Genomic DNA, 17620 nt, shown 5'->3' with positions numbered 1-17620 from the left:
CTTTTAAAAACAACAATGCCCATATCAGACCCACAGCTCCCTAAGAGTAGCTTTTATTACTGAAATCTCTTAATTATTGACATACATTTTGTATGCAATAAAATTTACCTGTTTTAAGTGTACAGTTAAATGAATTCTGATAAATACACCTATGAAATCACCCTCTCTACACGTTATAAGCCATTTCCATCACTCAGAAGTTTCCCTTGGGCCTTTGAATGCCATTTCCTACTCTGTGGTTTGGCCTCTGGAGATTGCCATTCCTCTTTCTGTCAAACACATAACATAATAGATTTTGAAGTTGATTTAGGCTTGCTACTTTCATTTAGCACAATGCATTTGGGTTGTATGCATCTCTGAAAGTTGCCTGAGACTCATAAAAATATTTTTATCTCTATATATTTACATCTTTGTGACTAAGTGTCAGATGTATATTGGAGTTACAGACCTCCTCTTATTCACAGGTGTGTATTTTTAGAGTTATTCTGTGTGTGTGTGTGTGTGTGTCTGTGTTTGTGCTTTGAATGTAGGTGACATGGTTTTCTGCAACAGTTTTACTCAAATGGAGTGTCTTTGAGATCATTAGCTATCATTTTAATGGATCTGGTTGTTCATTTTCAGTACCTTGTAGTACTCTACCTTACAACTCACCCAGATGTACTCAGCTATTGCCATGACAAATAATGGTCCTCTGACCACCCATGCATGTGTTTTCCTGTGTTTAGCACAGGGTTTCTTTAGGCAGACATTTCAAATTGGAATGTCTGGGTCAAAGCATAAGCTAATTTTTAGTGTGAAATGACATTGCCAAACCAAATGGCTTTGTTATAAGCTTTGTAAATATGTCATTAACTTGCTGTCAGCTAAGTAAATAAAATGTGTAATAGGTGGTTCTGTGAAATTTCCATGTTACATTCATTCACTAAGTGTTTATGAAACATTGACTCTCAGCCAGAAACTGTTCTTAGGGCTGGGATGTGTTGATCTATTTCTGGACTCTCTTCTCACATGTAATCTTGCTTTCTGAAAACACTGGACAGGGCCTGGCATAGAGTACTCAGCCACTGCTGGGGGCTTTGTGTGCCTCTCCTTCTTGCTTCATTGATCCATGTGGCTGTTCTTTCTTATAACGCAAAATGCTTCCATCATAGCTACTTGTTCAACATTTGGTTTGCATTGTGTTGCCCTTGCTTAATTATTACTCTGTGCTTAACATGAGGATGACTATGGCTGTGCTGCATTGGGCTATTGTTGTCAACATTTAGCATCCTGGGACTACTGTGTAGGGTTTCTGGCACCATTTTTCTCATTTAATTGTGATGGAAAACAAGGGAAAGGAAGTTTATCCTCTTGACACTAAACTTTTAAGTTTAGTGCTGCATGGAAGGTCTGTAGAATGTTCTCCTTGGGTGTCCGAAGCTCTGTCGTCATTGTGTTGAAACCCTCAGCCCCATCTTAACAATCACCATTCTGCTTCCTGCCTGAGAATGTGACTCCATCAGATGATCAGTAGCACAATCGTGTGATGTTGGTCCTCTGTATCTGACTTATTTCTCTGACTCTGCTGTTCTGTTTGCCTGTTAGGGGTTTCATATATAGTCATACAGAGCTCTGACCTCCCACAGAGAACACATTTCCTTTCAGCTAGTTCCATGAGGCCTGACTGGAGAGCCAGGTCTGTTAAGAGACCATTTCTAGGATAGATCTTTCTTTTCCAGTACTTCATTTGAGTCCCTTAAGATATTAAGAACAAGATTTGGGGATTTAGCGTTTCAGATACCGAGACAACGGAAAAAGGCTGAGGGCTAATCTCTGCTGTTTCCAGTGCAAGACTGGTAGGGAAATGAGGCTCAGGTAAGGTTCCCATACATGAAAATTTATGTTTAAATAATGCTTCATGCTTCCTGTTCATAGAAATCTAAATCTTCTAGTATCAAGCTATGTGTGGTCTGTGCCTCTAGCTATGCCTTTGAAAGTTGAAATGTTAACTTCCAAATTCTCACTAGCTCTGGAACACTAATGCCCCCCCCCTCAACCCTACCACCAGTACAACAGAGCTCTGCCTTGGAGCCATCACTGTTCTCTCTGTCTCTGTCTCTCTCTGCCTCTACCCATCTCTGTCCCTCCCTATCTATGTCTCTCTGTCTCGCTGTCTTTGTCTCTCCCTCTCTATCTCTCTCTCCACAGCTGAGAAAGGGCCTTTACCTACTTTTGGCAGACTGTGCTGAATTGATTGCTTTCACATGCTTCCTTGGGAGACCATGTTGGTGGCCTTGAATTAATGCTTCTTTGAACATGGGTAAGGGGGAACCTAGCAGCTCTTCATAGAAGCACCCTTGATTCTGCCTTAACCCTCCCATCCCCCCACCCTTCATCCCTCCTCGCCTAACTGTTGAGCTCTTTAGCTTTCAAAAGTCTGGAGCAGCTTTCTAGTCACTGTCCTTGCAGACTTGTAAGGGCCCCGTGTGTGGGAGCAACAGCAAACTTTAAGACTCATTCGCTTTCCTCTTTATTTCCTTATGATTTCTTCCATTAAGTGTTCTATTATCTCGTCAGAATCAAAAGTACACTCCAGCAGTCCTTGCACAGCCAAGTATCCTATGGGCTCATTCATTTAGCATATTGTCATTTTCAGACTTTATGTCTTGTCGAAGAAAGACACAGAAATAAAACAAAAGAACAGAAGTCTCCAAATGAATGGGCTTGCTTCATGGAGGAAAAAGTTGAAGTATTAAAATTGCTCATCAGATGTTCCGAAAAATCATTTCAGCTGCTCCAAAAAAGAAGAAAAAAAAAAAAGAAAGAAAGAAACAAAATTTTATTTTGAAGGCTGTGTTCCAAGAACTTCCCCTTTGATTTTTTTTTATAAAACCATCTGTCATGTTTGTTTCATTCCAGCCTTGAAGTAAATAGATTTAGAGAGTGTACGGCGGCCATTGAAACCTTCTGCGGAAGGACAGAGACCGCCTGCTCTGTCGGTGCCCTTCTGGTATACTTTAATCAAAAGGCTTTGAAATTAAAAAAAAAAAATACCCAAAGACATTTTGCTTGGGTTGGAATATGGTGTGCCTTACACAGAATGTTATTCTGACCTGTTGCTGAATGTCTCAAAACTTTTGCTCTGAGCAGCAAGGGAGGTTTGTCATTGGCACAAGGGAATGCGTTCTCCCTTTTCATGCTTTGATTTAATCACCTGAACACATGGCTTTCTTTCTTTAATAGCAGCAAACCTCAGGAACACCATTCTTTACTTAGAATAAAAGAGATGGGCTTTATCATTCATCTGATTATTTAACCTTCTAGTAAAAATTTCACTCACTTATTTTACTGCAGCAAGTTTGTCTTACTCCTAGGAGCATCCGCCCTTCCCTGAAGACATCTCCAAGGTGTGTGGGTAGGTTCCTTGATACCATCCTTGAACTGGATCCTTTCATTCTTTCAGGACACATGGAAAGAAGACCCATGAACTGCCTGTACCCCCCATGGGACAGACAAACTGTTCTCTGGAACAGGGACACTTTCACAGATCGATAACTGTTGGGGAGCAGGGGAGAGAACAAGAGTGTGAGAAACTCATTATGATACGAAAATATTCTAAATAAATAAATGGCAAGTACTAACATGCTCAAAATAATAGTGTGGAAGTAAGTGACAGAGTGTGAGCTTGCAAACACAGCTCCATTGCTCACAGAAGTTCCTCAGTGATTAGCACCGATGATGCTTACAACCTCTTGCTTTGAGAACTAGTTTGAAACCGATGGGCTAACCCCACCACTAGATCACAAACTGGCCACCAATCTAGAGTGGGAAATGGTCCGATTTACCTGAACGTGTCAGAGATTCATGTACATGTAGAAGAGATGTCAACACTGGTTTGGCAACACTGATGTCTTTAGAGAAATGGTGGGGTGTTTGGGATGAGCTTCAGAATAATCCAGCCAGAGTGTTAGAGGAGGGGCAGGCAAGGAGTCAGATGAAAACAAGATAGACTAAGTAATGATAAACAGTGGAACTGAGAGACAGGTGAGTGACAACACAGAGCCTATTTTCTTTCTTTCTTTCTTTCTTTCTTTCTTTCTTTCTTTCTTTCTTTCTTTCTTTCTTTCTTTCTTTCTTTCTTTCTTTCTGTGTCTGTAAAGGCCAGAGGTCAATCTGATGTCTTCCTTGATGACCCTCTACCTTGTTTGATGAGGTTTCTCACTGAACCTGGAGATCATACGTGTGTCTAGACTGGCTGGCAAGTAAGCCCCAGGCATTCTCGTGTCTCTGGTCTTAAGCAATGAGTACACGCCACCGTGCCTGGCTTTTATGTGGGCGCTGAGGATCTGAACTCAGGCCTTATGCTTGTGCACTTTACCCACTGAATTCCAGCCGCTATAGTTGGAATTTTCCAGAAGGAAATAGACACACATTTAGGAGTTAAGGGGAGTTAAGTGACTGTGATAATTGAGGGGATTTGGAGCACCAACTCCTTTTCACAGAGTTTAAGACAGAAATGCTTTACCTGTCTGCAGATAACGCTTAGTTTACACATTTCCCCTAAGTGTCCATTAATGACAACACAGGGACAAGAGACCGTTTAGAAGGTTTCATGCTCCAACTGAAGGCTATGAGAAAGAGAAAGGAGAGGCATGTCTATGGTGAGTTCTTATTTAGGAAGGAAGCTTTAAAGGACAGGGCTCTTTGCATTGTTTCTCTCCAGACAAACTGAGTTCCTTAACCCAGAGGCATTATATCTCCACTAACTTCACACCCACCACAAAAATCTAGCACTGAGCACCAATGGATACTGACTGAATTAAAACTTCAAAGAAATCGCAGCTCTGCAAGAACATTTTGGACTCACAGGAGTGCCTGGATGCCTTACTCATAAATAAATCTTCCGGAACAATGTCAAAAGCTGCCAGATGTCATTGTTTTTATTGATAATTAAGAGGTGCATAATAGGGACTGTATTTTAACCACAGTTCCGTCGCATCTCAGAGTGCCCCATGTAACAATATGTCATTTAGAGCTTTGTGGTCAGGGCCAGCCCACGTTTTCCAGTTAAATTGAAAGGGCCAGCTCACATCACAGATGACCCGCTGAGGTTCACTTTGCTAAAACAACCTTCCTTGAAGACGACAGATTTTTCAAAATGCTTTCAATTCAGTGATGTTGTTGAAAAGGTATTTGCTTCCAAATCAGGGTGTGAACCAGAAGGCCCAAGGTCTTGTTTTATATGAACAGGGAGGAGCATCCCTCCATTTGTGTATTCAGACAACCTTCCCCCTCTGTGGAGGGGGCTCAGGCCTGGTGGAAAAGGCCTGTTGCTGGGTAATCTTACCATCGATTTTGTGTTTTAGTAGTGTACAGATTGATCGCTCAAACTGTGACTCACAGTACTTTAACGAACATCTTGATAATTTTACATTGTGTCTGAGATAAGCTTTAAAAAGAAAAAAAAAAGACCCTCATGCTTTTTGATCACTTCCCCTGGCAGATCCACCTCATCTGGCCACTGTGAAAGAGTATATGCTCAGTCCTGATGGGACTTGAAGTGCTGGGGTGGGCTAGTGGTGGTGGTGGGGCTTTCTTGAGGGCTAGAGGAGGTGGGAAAAGGGAGGGGAGAGTTGGACCAGGAGGAGAGGAAGATGGGGACTTCAGCTGAAATGTAAACTGAACAACTAAATGAATAAAGTTAAAAGTTAAAAATATAAAAAGAAAGATAGGAGTCTCACAGTTGATGAGAAGTGCAGTAGGTAAGAGAGAGAGAGAGAGAGAGAGAGAGAGAGTAGAGTGTCTTCATTGAACATCTCATAATGTTCCTCCAGGCCTTCCTCAGGAGCTTAGAGCTGTGGAAGCCATTAGGGATCAACCCTAAGATGAAGCCCACACACGCTGTTTGCTTTCTCTTCTGGAGGGAGCAGATGAGAAGAATGTATATGCTGATCACTCTCGCAGCAAAGCTTAAAGCCAGGTATCTTCTCTTCAAATTGTTGTACTTTTGCCATGAACATCCTAGGACAAAGAAGAGCAGATTTTTCTCTCAGAGTCTTAAAATGTGTTAGGGGAGAGGATGGCACAGGCATGCTCACTCCTTCCTCTCTGTGTATCCTTCAGCAGCCAGCAAGGCATGCAGGGCTTGTGATGACTGTTTTCAAAAGCAGTGTCTCTACCACTCCAGAAAACAGATGCAGGCACAAGGCCATGTGACAGAGAGAGTTGCACTTAAATTGTTTGGTTGGTTTTCTTCATAGTCTAGGGATACTTGTAGACTTGACTCAGTTTCAGCCATTTGGGTAAATTTGTATTTCTGGACTAGAATTAGAAGTCTTTGTTTTGGAAAATTCTCCTCAGAAATAAATAGGACAGAAGGTTCAAGAAAAAAAAAATTAAGGGCATCCATCCTTGCTGTATTCTGAGAAGTGACACTTCTCTTTCTTATTCCTCTAGGCCCTACAACTTCCTTTCCACATTGTTCTTTCTGACCCCTGAAGTATTCCCTCCCTTCCCTTTCCTTCCTTTTTGTCCCTTTTCCTCTCTCGCCTTCCCCTCCCCTCTCTTCTTGATTTCCTTTCTCAGTTACATGCATTCTTCTTTTAAAAACTAACTTCCTTCAAAGCATCTGAAAATAAAATCATACATAGATAACAAAAATATTACCCTATGTGTGACATAGATAGCCCTTAATTATTTGAAATAGAAAGGTAAGCAGCATCTTAGAGTTTCAGGCATCAGACATACTGAAGAGCAGCTATATTTTGGAATAGAAGAATTTGTTGCTTATGAAATCTTTGGGAATTAAACCGTTGTTTCCTGCATCTCTAAGCTAAACCATGCTTATATGTTCATGTCAGGGAAAAGTGCATCTCAAAATGACAGGAGAAAGCAGATGTAGAAAGAGGATGTCTTTAAATACCTGGAAGGTCTTCATGGTTGATCTTATTTCAGAAGTATCTTAAAACTAGGTAGCAAAGATCAGGTGAAGTTTCATCACAAGCATCTGAACATCCTGTAAAAATTTACTGTGTGTTTAACTAAGTCCTTGGGCTCTTTTATAGATGGGCTCAGTGCTGGGAAGTAGAGTCTGATGCACTTCAAGGAGAAGTGAGGAAGTCTGTCCACCCTGCAGAGTACATTTGGCATTCTGCAAAAACACAAAAGAAAAAGCCAAGAGCTCCTTCTCTGATCACTTGCATTAGGACAGCTCCTGTCCTCTGCCTATCAATACCATGCCTTTGCTATAGTCGACAGATTAAAAAAGGTTCCTAAACCGGTTTGAGGCAGACCGTGATATTGACGGAGAGGCCCACTCATAATAGTATGCGGGGAGCGTTTTTAAACAGCAGCGCGAGAATGTGCCAGGGACACTGGATATTCCTGAGAATTTGGAGTCAGAGGGCTTCAGAAATAGTTTCAATGATAGCCAGAGAAGAGGTGGGCAGAGAGGGAGGGACAAAGAGAAGGGAGAGAGGAGAATGGGAAGAAAGAGGTCCCTTGCTATGGCAGGGACATTGACCTTGGGGCAGTAGCAAGCCCTGAATACGTACATGAGACTTCTGGATCTCCAATTGAAAACCACTTCAACGGAGTCTCCCTGGACATATGAACCACTCCTAAGGACAGGCCCCATGTCCAGTAGTTGACCAACAAAAAATGAACTCAGTGGTATTTTAGGAGGTTCTTTGTCTCATAATGCTTTGTCTGGCGTTATTTTTTTAAACCTTACAGGTCCTTTGAGTATATATTCTAACTTCTGGTTTTGTGATTTTTTTTTATGGGATTCTTGTGCATATGAACATGTGTGTTTCTGCATTTATTTTATATATATGAGAGAGCCTTTTTCGTAGGCTCTCTTTCTTTGTTTTTCTTTTTGTCCTATTCCAGTTGTTTTTTTGTGTGTCATATTTTATTTCATTTTATAATTATTCTTTAGATGTCTGTTTTCTAGTGAGGGGGGAGGTGAGGATCCAGATGGGAGGGAAGGTGGGGAGGATCTGGGAGAAATTGGGGGAGGGGGACTATAATAAGAATATATTGTATGAAAAAGAAAACCTGTTTTCAATAATAAAAAAACGAGACTTCTGAAATCCAAGGATTAGTGTGTGTTCCAGAAATCACACCAGACTTGTTCTGCAGGTGAAGGGTGACCCTTATAAATTTTAGGTTTTCGATTCTCTGGATGAGTTACCGCCTACTTCAGGAACAGTATTTAGTCCTGAGTACTCATGAGTGCGTTAGTGCCTACTTTTCAATTTTAAATATTTTTTAATTTTCTTTTCCATTTAATTTATATTGATACATCTAATATTGATACATCTAATATTCAGCTTCTAGTGATTGCTGTGTATTGCATCTAGCTTTGCCTCTCAGTAGGCTTTTCTCAAAGAGACAGTGCAGGACCCCTACTGAGCTGGAGAAAGCAAGAGCTAGGAGAAGGTAAGTTTGTGCTGGGAAGAACTGATGAAGAGCTCAGCACTTGCCCCTTTATATTGGCTAGTAAAAGCAATGTCTTAGTTCCCTCCAAGAAGTTCAAGAAAGATAAGCCCCAAGCTCATTTCACTTTAACAACCCTCACTTGTAATCTAAATCTGTGCTTTAATATCTGTTTTTCTTGTACTTAATGGCTCTGTTTGTTACAGGTTATTAACAGTATACCCAGATGAGGAATGGAACATTTCCCCCTCAATCCCAAACCCTTCTTCTTGTACATTAAACCAGGCTCTTCTGTGCTACAAGGTGATAGTCCACATGAGAGAATGCTGGGAACGTCAGGAAACAGGTGAGGTTGTAAAACAGGATGGTGTACTCACCTGCTGACAGTGTGGAACAGAAGATATTTTGAACATCTTTAATCTCCTTCCAGAGGGCAGAATGCTTTGCGGTCAAGTCAGTTCTTGCTGGAAGTTTTTTGTTTGTTTGTTTATTTGTTTGTTTGTTTTTCTGCTTGTTTCCGTTGGTAATCCCCCAGGAGGAGGATAGGAGTTTGTGAGCTCTTTTCTAGTCTGAGTGCCCATGGAGAATGCATAGGAAATACGATCAAATAAAGCTGTGCTCATTTAATGTGGTGATCTTGTTATCACGTGGGCTGAAGTGCTCCTCCATTGTCATCTGTATCTGTAATAAATAAAGTATCTGAGCTGGGTGCCATGGTGCATGTCTGCAATCGTAGCACTAGAGAAGGCAGAGGCGGGTGGATCTCTGTCAGTTCAAGGCCAGCCTGGTCTACAAAGAGAGTCCAGAACAACCAAGGCTACACAGAGAAATCTGCCTCGAAAAATGAAAAGTTAATTAATTAGTGGATTAATTAATTAATTAATTAATTAAAATTTAAAAGTAAAGTATCTGAAATCAAGGTAATCTTTTGCTTCATTTTTAAAAAAAGAGTAACATTTCAACATTAAGTTTTATAGGACACAATAGACTTTACAAAAGAAATGTCAGTCTCTAAGCACTAATTTTATCATTAATATTTTTGGCTGTTTAATGATCTTGTATTCATAGTTTTTTTAAATTCTTGCATCAAAATAGAAACATAAATATCAGCTTTTGTTCTCTAATTAAAGAATTGAGATAGTTATCTGGAGACATTTGAAAGACAACTCAACCAGCTAGCAGATGGAATCATACAAATTTTAAATAGCATTATAATACTTATTAAGCATTTTATAAAGAGAAATGACAATGTGAATTAGAAAAAAGTTAAAACATTAAGAAATAATTTCATAATTTTAGAGCTGGAGGAATGAAATGAATTAGGAATAAATGATAGTGCCTTCTGCCTCTGCATTTGAATATGCACAGAGCTCTTGTATGTCATTGTTATACAGGTTTTTACCTGGTAGGGAGTGGTTCTCAGACTCTAATATTCACTATTTTTATAGTCTAAATTCAATAGCTTAGGACAGTATCATTCCTATAGTTGGTGCTCAATGAATAGGTGTAAATAGCTGAAATGTTATTTTTTTTTCATTTCCTTCCTATAGGAGAACTCTCCTAGTGTTTATCCTATGGAGTGCTGGTACTAGTCTCAAAGGTACAAGAACAACAAGTAATATTGGTCAGTTATCACAAATGCTATGTTGAATGTCTGTCAAAGAGGGTGGCAGGCATAGAACCTGTGCTTTAAAAACTGATGAGACCTGATAGGCTATAGTCAGATAGAACCAGAGGAGGTCCTCCAGTCTCAGTGGACTGGGGAAGGGACATAGGGAGAGAAGAGGGAGGGTGGGTGGGGCTGGGAGAAGATAAGGGAGGGGCTGCAGCAGGGATACAAAGTGAATAAATTGTAATAAATAATAAATAAATAAAATTCTTTTTAAAAATTTATATCACATCCCATGCTCAAAAGCCTCGGGTATCATTGAGGGAAAAGGGGCAGAATGATTGTAAGCCAGAGACAATGGATGGCTACAACAAAACTGTTTTCTGGAAAGAATAGTGCATTTGCATATATGAACTCTTAACAGCAAGCACAAGACCAACATGAGCTCAAGACAGAAAAATACCAGGGTGGAATGGAGATGAGATCATGACTCTCTCTACCCATGGCTGAGGAGCTACTGCTAATTATTGGCTGCTAGGGAGAGAGTTAGTTCCCTTTAAGGGTGTCTGTATGTCCAGGAATGTATGAACAGCACAAGATGTACTGAATGGGTTAAAAAAATAAAAAAGAGGACACAAAGTTAGGTGGGTATGGAACAGGATGGGTCTCAGAAGAGTTTGGAAGGAAAAAATATGACCAAAACACAATGTATGAAATCCTCAAGACATTAATCAAAATATTTTAAAAAATGAGTCTCAAAGCTAAAAGGAGTACAGCTATGAGGGTAGCAGATTTTTGAATATTCTTCCCTTTATATTTATTCTGTCGAAAATTTAAGCCTCAAGAAATGTGAGTTTTGATTCTGTGGGGTCTTCAGCCATGCATTCTTTTCTGAAAATGTATTTGTCTGGCATATCAAGTTGTTTAAACGAGCCTTACTCTGCTCTAGAGGATGTTTGGAACAGATGCTCGGGCCTCTGTTGAACTTGAGGCAGCCAGCCATTTCTTTGTGTGGTTTTGTGCCAGTTGTAGATCCGTATACCATTTTCATAGTGAAGGTACAGGGAACTCTGTGGCCATTGTTTCCTCTCAATATTATTACCTAAGACGCAACTCCATGAGCAAACTACGCTGGAAACTTGGCAGCTGACAAAACTCAAGACTGTAGTTCTTAGCATTTGGAGTAAATAGAAGAAAAAGGACGGGATTAAATGAAAAGCTTTTTCTTAAGCCATAACTGAGCTCCCTGAGGACACTGAAACAATATCTGGTCCTGTTTAAGACTGAACACTGGGACTTGGGCTGGAGCTGTTTGGAAGAAAAGCATTATTATTAAAGCTAGGAGGAGAAAGCCTGGATTTCCCCAGGTCTACCTCACTCTGCTCTACGGTAGCCGTCAGTTTCTCCCCTGGGGAGGAAGCACAGCTCAGGTGCCGTTTCTACCCTACTTCCTGTGTTTCCTCTTTGAGCTCAAAATAAGGCCTAAGAACAGATTTTTGGACTTCCGAGTTCGGGCTTTGTCACACTGAGATGTAAAAGAGGCCACTTAACCAACCACTTTTAAAATACTAGAGTGGAGTTGTCGTTACAGTGATTAATAGAGGATGAATCCTAAGGAGGTCAAACATTAGAATATAATCAAAAAGAAAAAAAAAGATAATTATTATTTCTGCAGTGGTTTGAGGTCTGATATGTGAGAACAGTCTACCTTAATAATTAAGCATGATAATTATGCTTCTAAATCATTTCATGTTCCTCATTCAGCAATTTTAATATTTACTTAGTAAGTGAAGAAGGTTAACAGAATTCTGTAATATGAGAAATTAGCCATGAGTTGGAGTTTTACCTAATGTAGCTGTCTTCATTTCAAAGCCATCTGTTTGTCCAAGTGGGTATCTACGCTTATTTAAATGGAATGTGATAGGAAGCATGTCTTAGTGACAGCCACGTTGAAACTTGCAGGAGAAATGTCAGCTCTCCCAATCCTCATTTCAAATGATGAGCTACCCACTTTCACTGAAAGGCCATTTCAACTTTGCTCTTCCGTGTTCTTAGCTGATCAGTTCTTCAGAGCTTAACCCTAAGAGATGTAATAATAATAATAATAATAATGATAATAATAATAATAATGATAATAATGGTAGTCCTGGTGTGGCTAAATGGGAAAATCTTCCAGCACTGATGAGCAGCCCATCAGCTAGACATGACAAGCCACAAAAAGACCATAGAAAAGACTAAAAACATCTACAGTGTTAGTTACAGGGATATTATCCATAAAGCATGTAATCCAATCCAAACCTTTCCACAACAGTTTCACACTGCGCCAGAGTTTTTAGGATATTTTCTATTTTCAACCTGTGATCCCATGTAATACATAGTCTTGGCATTTCTTATCACTGCCAACCATGCATTTCTCATTTTAAAGAATGTTTGTTGCAAATTTCAATACTGCGGATCCTTTTTGCCTTAGACCAAATACCTATCACACATTCTCATCATTTTAATTAAACTCGGGCCAATCCAGGGCAAATGTTTGATTTTTACTCAAAAGGTGCATGCAAATCACGAATCCTCTGCTACTCAGGTTGAACACTTCCCCTAGCCTCTTCCGGCGTGTGGAAAGAAGCAGCCCATGAGGTTTGGGACTGCACCGTCATTAGAGAAGGGACCTGCTGGTTCAAAAATAGGAAGAGAAGCTCATGTCCACCCAGCGAGTAAACTTCGGGCATCTGCAGTTTTAAGAGCCTTAGTCTAAAGAAACAAAAGGAGAGGCCCAGAACAGCCCGCTCTTCAATTTATCCCAGCATCAGGCGAACAAAGCTCTAACTGATGTCAGATGTCAGACCCCAAGCCCGAGGAAACCATACGTGGCGTTGGCAACCAGGAGCTCCGAGCCCCTTTGCTCCTTTAGTGTTCTCCTTCTGCATGGCCTTGAGCAAGGAAACTGTTCCTCTTGTTGGCCTATAAAATGGAGCGAACGCTGAGGCCCCTGTCTGTTACACATTTCTCACAGCTTGTACCGCCAATTAGAGATTTCAAAGAGGAAGTTCTACAGCGGCGGAGTTCATTCCCATGAACCAAGGGTTTTGGAAAGCACTGATAACTGGAACTCATCAAAGAGGAACTTGTAATAAATATGAAACACGCTCCTTCAGATCCCCTTTGAGTATTTTTGCTGCTCTTGGTGGCATACAGCCATTTACAAAACGTGTTGGTTTATGGAGAAAGAGTCCTGTGTTAATGAACTGGGCGTGGGGGAGGAGTGTCGCTGATCTGTTAGGGATATTCTACAATTCAAAATAATTGAGATTTTTTTTTTCTCCCACTGAGCTTAGGAGAAGAGGTATGGAGGTTTTGTGGAGATCTCTATATCGATCAAGATATTTAGAAGTCAGGGAGTGATGGAAGGAGAGAGGTGCTGTTAGCAGCCATTAGACCAAAGACGGATGGTTGAGGACTAAAGAGAAAGAAGGCCAGGCCCTCAGTTTACTGAAGCTTCCTTGGCTTACATTGTAGGCTCTATCAGTGGTACTCTGACCAAAGATTTCAAATAAATGCCTTTAATTCCTGAGTGAAATGTCCAGTGTTAGGGCTGGAGATGCAGCTTCAGGGCACAGCACTAGATAGCATATACAAGGTCCTGGGTTCCATCCCCACTGTTGGAGAAAGAAGGAAGAAGGGAGTGAAGGAGGTAGGAAGGAAGAGAAAAAAAAACAAGAAAAAAGGAAAGAAAAGACTCTTAACTGCCACAGCTACTCTGACTGTTGTCTAATGCTTTGGCATTAGCTAGATCAGCCTTCCTCTTAGTGTCCCAGTCAGTGCAATTCGTTTGATAATTTTTTTTTGTCTGATTGTTATCCATACCATTTCCATGGAATAAACACTACTTTTTCTTTCCTGCTTTTTCAAGTGAGAAATAAAGAGGCTCAGTAAATTTAAGGGACTTGCTCAAGGTCATGACCTTCTTTTGTCCTTTGGAGTTCCAGAAAACTGATGGGAATGGCAACTGTTCACCTGCTGTGATGCTGCAAGGCAGCCGTCACTCACCTGCAAGACAGCCGTCACTCACGTACATGCGATAAAAACAATAAACTCTGCACACTTAGAGGATACAGGAAGTTTTGCAAACAAACGTGAGCTCATCATCCTGGTTGGTACTCCAAACATCTCTATCACCCCCTAAGGCTTCCTTGAGACCTTTGTGGTCTTTCCTCTGGCTGTAACTTGTTGGGGACAGTCTCTAGGCTTGGTGTGCAGGCCCTAAGCCACCAAATATTACCAAGAAAAAGTCTAGATGCTAATACCTCATAATTATTTTATATCACACAAATGGTATGGGTCATATGCAGTACAATCTTGCTAAACTTCTTGATTAATTCTCAGTTTCATTGGCTTTTCTACACAGATTAATACATGCCCAGGAATAACCAGAATTTAACTTCTTCCCAACATGATTCCTTTTATTCTTTTTTCTTTCTTTACTGCATTGGCTGAGGTCTCTAATACAGTATTCAAAAGAAAACATGAGATGAGACGCCCCAGTCTTGTGTGTGTGTCGTGCTTGCATGTTCTGCTCTGGAGGCAAAGAGGCTAAGTCTCGTTTACTTTGGACCCTAGTCTTTGACATCATGCTTAGTGTGGAGCGTACATTCAACACAGGTGAACTCAAAACAAATGAAGAAAGTGTAGGATCCCCTTAATTCTAAGGGTTTACTGGAAGAGAAACAGGTATTGGAATACAAAATTATACTGCCATATAAAGCTGTTTTATGAGAAAGGGTTTGCAGAGCTAATGAATGCAGAGGACTCTGCTTGTGACAGAGAGAGAGAATGGGAAAGGGGACTGACTCACTGAAGGTTGTCTGGATATGTGATGCTGAGTTGGATCTGGATGGAATGCCAGACAAAAGGAAGGGAACAGAGTTTTACATAGAAGAGCCTATGCAGACAGAGAACTCACAGAATCCTTAAGAAAACACAAGGAATAACAGTGCAGAGACAGCTGACAGTTGAAAAGCCACCCTTCATACTTTCCTTTTCTTCCATACTTGCAATCCCAGTTAAATCATTGATCTTGCTTCCTGTGTAATCATCCCCGAATCACCCTCACCATGGTAGTTTCTGACCTAGGAACCCATTTGGCTAAACTTACGATGGAGGTCCCAAACTGTAGGCGTGACCCCTAGTCAAGATGCAGGCACACGTCCCTGTCCCCTCTCACTACAATTGCTGGAGACAAACTGACATGACCCACTTAGCTGCACCTGTCTCTATAGCCATAGTTTTGATGTTTTAGGGAAAGTAAACCTGGCAGTAAACTTTATAGCACTTTCGCTATATTTAATTCAGAACCCTAGGGAGTCTAGCTTGCTGTCTCTTGTTGAGTAATACAGTTCTTGTCTATTTATTTGCTTTGCTCATTTTGAAGGCACTGTTCTGACTTCCTGGGATGAGCAGATATTTTACTTCAGTGGTAATGCTAAAGATGCTTGGATGAAGAAACAATTCTGGGGTCCATTGGGGGTTTTCCTGTTGTTCTTTCTAGCATTTTCTCAGGGAACTTTGGATGAGCACATAGTAGTTTTACTCCAAATAATAGGAAAATGGTGTTGAATTACTTGGTATAAAATAATTACAAGAGATTAGCATCTAGAATTTGCCTCAATAACATTTGGTGTCTTAGAGACTGCAGGTCAACCCTACAAACTGCTTTTGGAAAAACATGCATTTAAATTCTTTTCAAAGCTCAGCAGGGTGGGTGCCAAGGTCCTACATAAACACACTTGATTATTGTTATTTTTTTATTTCTTGTTGACTTTTATCTCTCTATGTAGCTTGCAACCCAGTAGGTAGCTCTTTAAATAAACACAAAACTTTCCCACGCATTCAGGCACATGTGCATACATGCACACATACACTTAACAAATAACAGAAAGCCCTCTTTACCCACCACTGTAAGCTAATGTGTCTTCAAAGATGATAGGGCTCTCAGTCCTCTCTCGAGCAGATAACCTAATAGGTTCAGGAAAGGATGAGCTTTTCTCAAGAGCCTCTGTTGTGATGTCGTCTCAGGAAGGCTTTTTGTTTAGTTAGTCTGAACTGAGATTAATTCCCTTAACATCAGCTAGAACTTTCTCCTGGAAACATGTTTCACACTATCTTGATTACCCTGTACTGAAAGCAGAGAAAGGCCAGTCCGTATCTGACTCTGTGTGGGATCTTTGCAACACTTAGCTTCCAGGCAACATTTAAGCCATCAGCTATTTCCCTGACTTACTGGGACTTATGAAGGAATCAGAAAGATGGGAAACATCTTGATATCCCAAAATCAAGGTCAGAGATGGCTCTGTGTCCCATTAGCAGGGACACATTTGGACTCAACTGCTATTATGCTCCTTTTCTTCTCATATCGTGGTCTTCCTCCTAAGCTCAGTTCACACAAATCCATTTTCTGTCTTTAGTTTTTATCGCCAATACCCAACAATCCTCTTACTAGCCATAGCACCCTTTAGAGGTATGGTTCAAACCTCAGAAACTCAAACTGTCCTACCTCTTCTCACCCTCACAGTTGAATGGAACCACCTTGATTTGAAGAAATTCTTGCTAGCTAGTCCTGAATGAGACACACACACACACACACACACACATACACACGCATGCACATATACACACCTATTGTTCAGAACTTGTGTGTGTGGTATGTGTGTTTTGGGGGGCTACTGGCTTCTTTGTCTTTTTTTGAGAATGAGAAAGATGAAAGATGCTATGAGGTATTGAAGAGTAAAAAAAATTATTAAGGGAAAGAAAGAATAAAGGGGCAGACCTTTCTCACATGAATTCCAGGCATTTTTTCCTCCATGCCATGCCAGGGAGTAGCAGAGGGGCCACTGAGAAGTGGAATGATCTACTTACCCCATCCACAGTGGTATCCTTTATCTAGCTGCAGACCTGTAGAACAAATCTGAGGAAGGGATGTTGGGATTTTGGTTGGCCTCAGACTCATCGCATTTGGTAAACTATGTATTATGCCTATTTCATACAGGCCTTGGCCCTGTTCTCCATAGCATCATAAGTGCCTGCCCATAACTGCTGCACTTCTTCCGTATTGCAGACTCTCCTGTACCCTCTGGACACATTCTCTCCAGCCAGCCTTGTCTGAGAAGACAATGTCCCAAACTGCTGCACTAAACTACATCCCTGACTCTAATGAACCCGGAACGGATTAACTCAAGGAGAAACCACTTCAATCTGTTTCCTTCTGGGCTCTCTACTATGTCACTACATTCTCTGCTGAGACTCTGCAGATGTTGTGGCCCAGACAACTCCCATTCTCATGCCAATTAAAGTGGCACAGTGCAGTGTGGCTTGTGTGCAGTGTTACCGTGACTCTAGGTATGAAGTATCCGACTCTATAGCAAACCACCCCCCCACAACAAAACAACAACAAAAGCCCCGATTCAGTAGGCCACACTGTAAACACATGACAAACAGTTCTTTTCACAAACCCCAACCAACCACAGCTGCGTTAAACTGATGACCAGAGAAATCTGGTATTTTGTTATCATATAGGATACAGCCCAATATCAACACTCC

The sequence above is a fragment of the Meriones unguiculatus genome, chromosome 2 (genome assembly GCF_030254825.1).
Source record: "Meriones unguiculatus strain TT.TT164.6M chromosome 2, Bangor_MerUng_6.1, whole genome shotgun sequence".
NCBI classification, from domain to species: domain Eukaryota; kingdom Metazoa; phylum Chordata; class Mammalia; order Rodentia; family Muridae; genus Meriones; species Meriones unguiculatus.
This window is presented reverse-complemented; position numbering follows the sequence as displayed.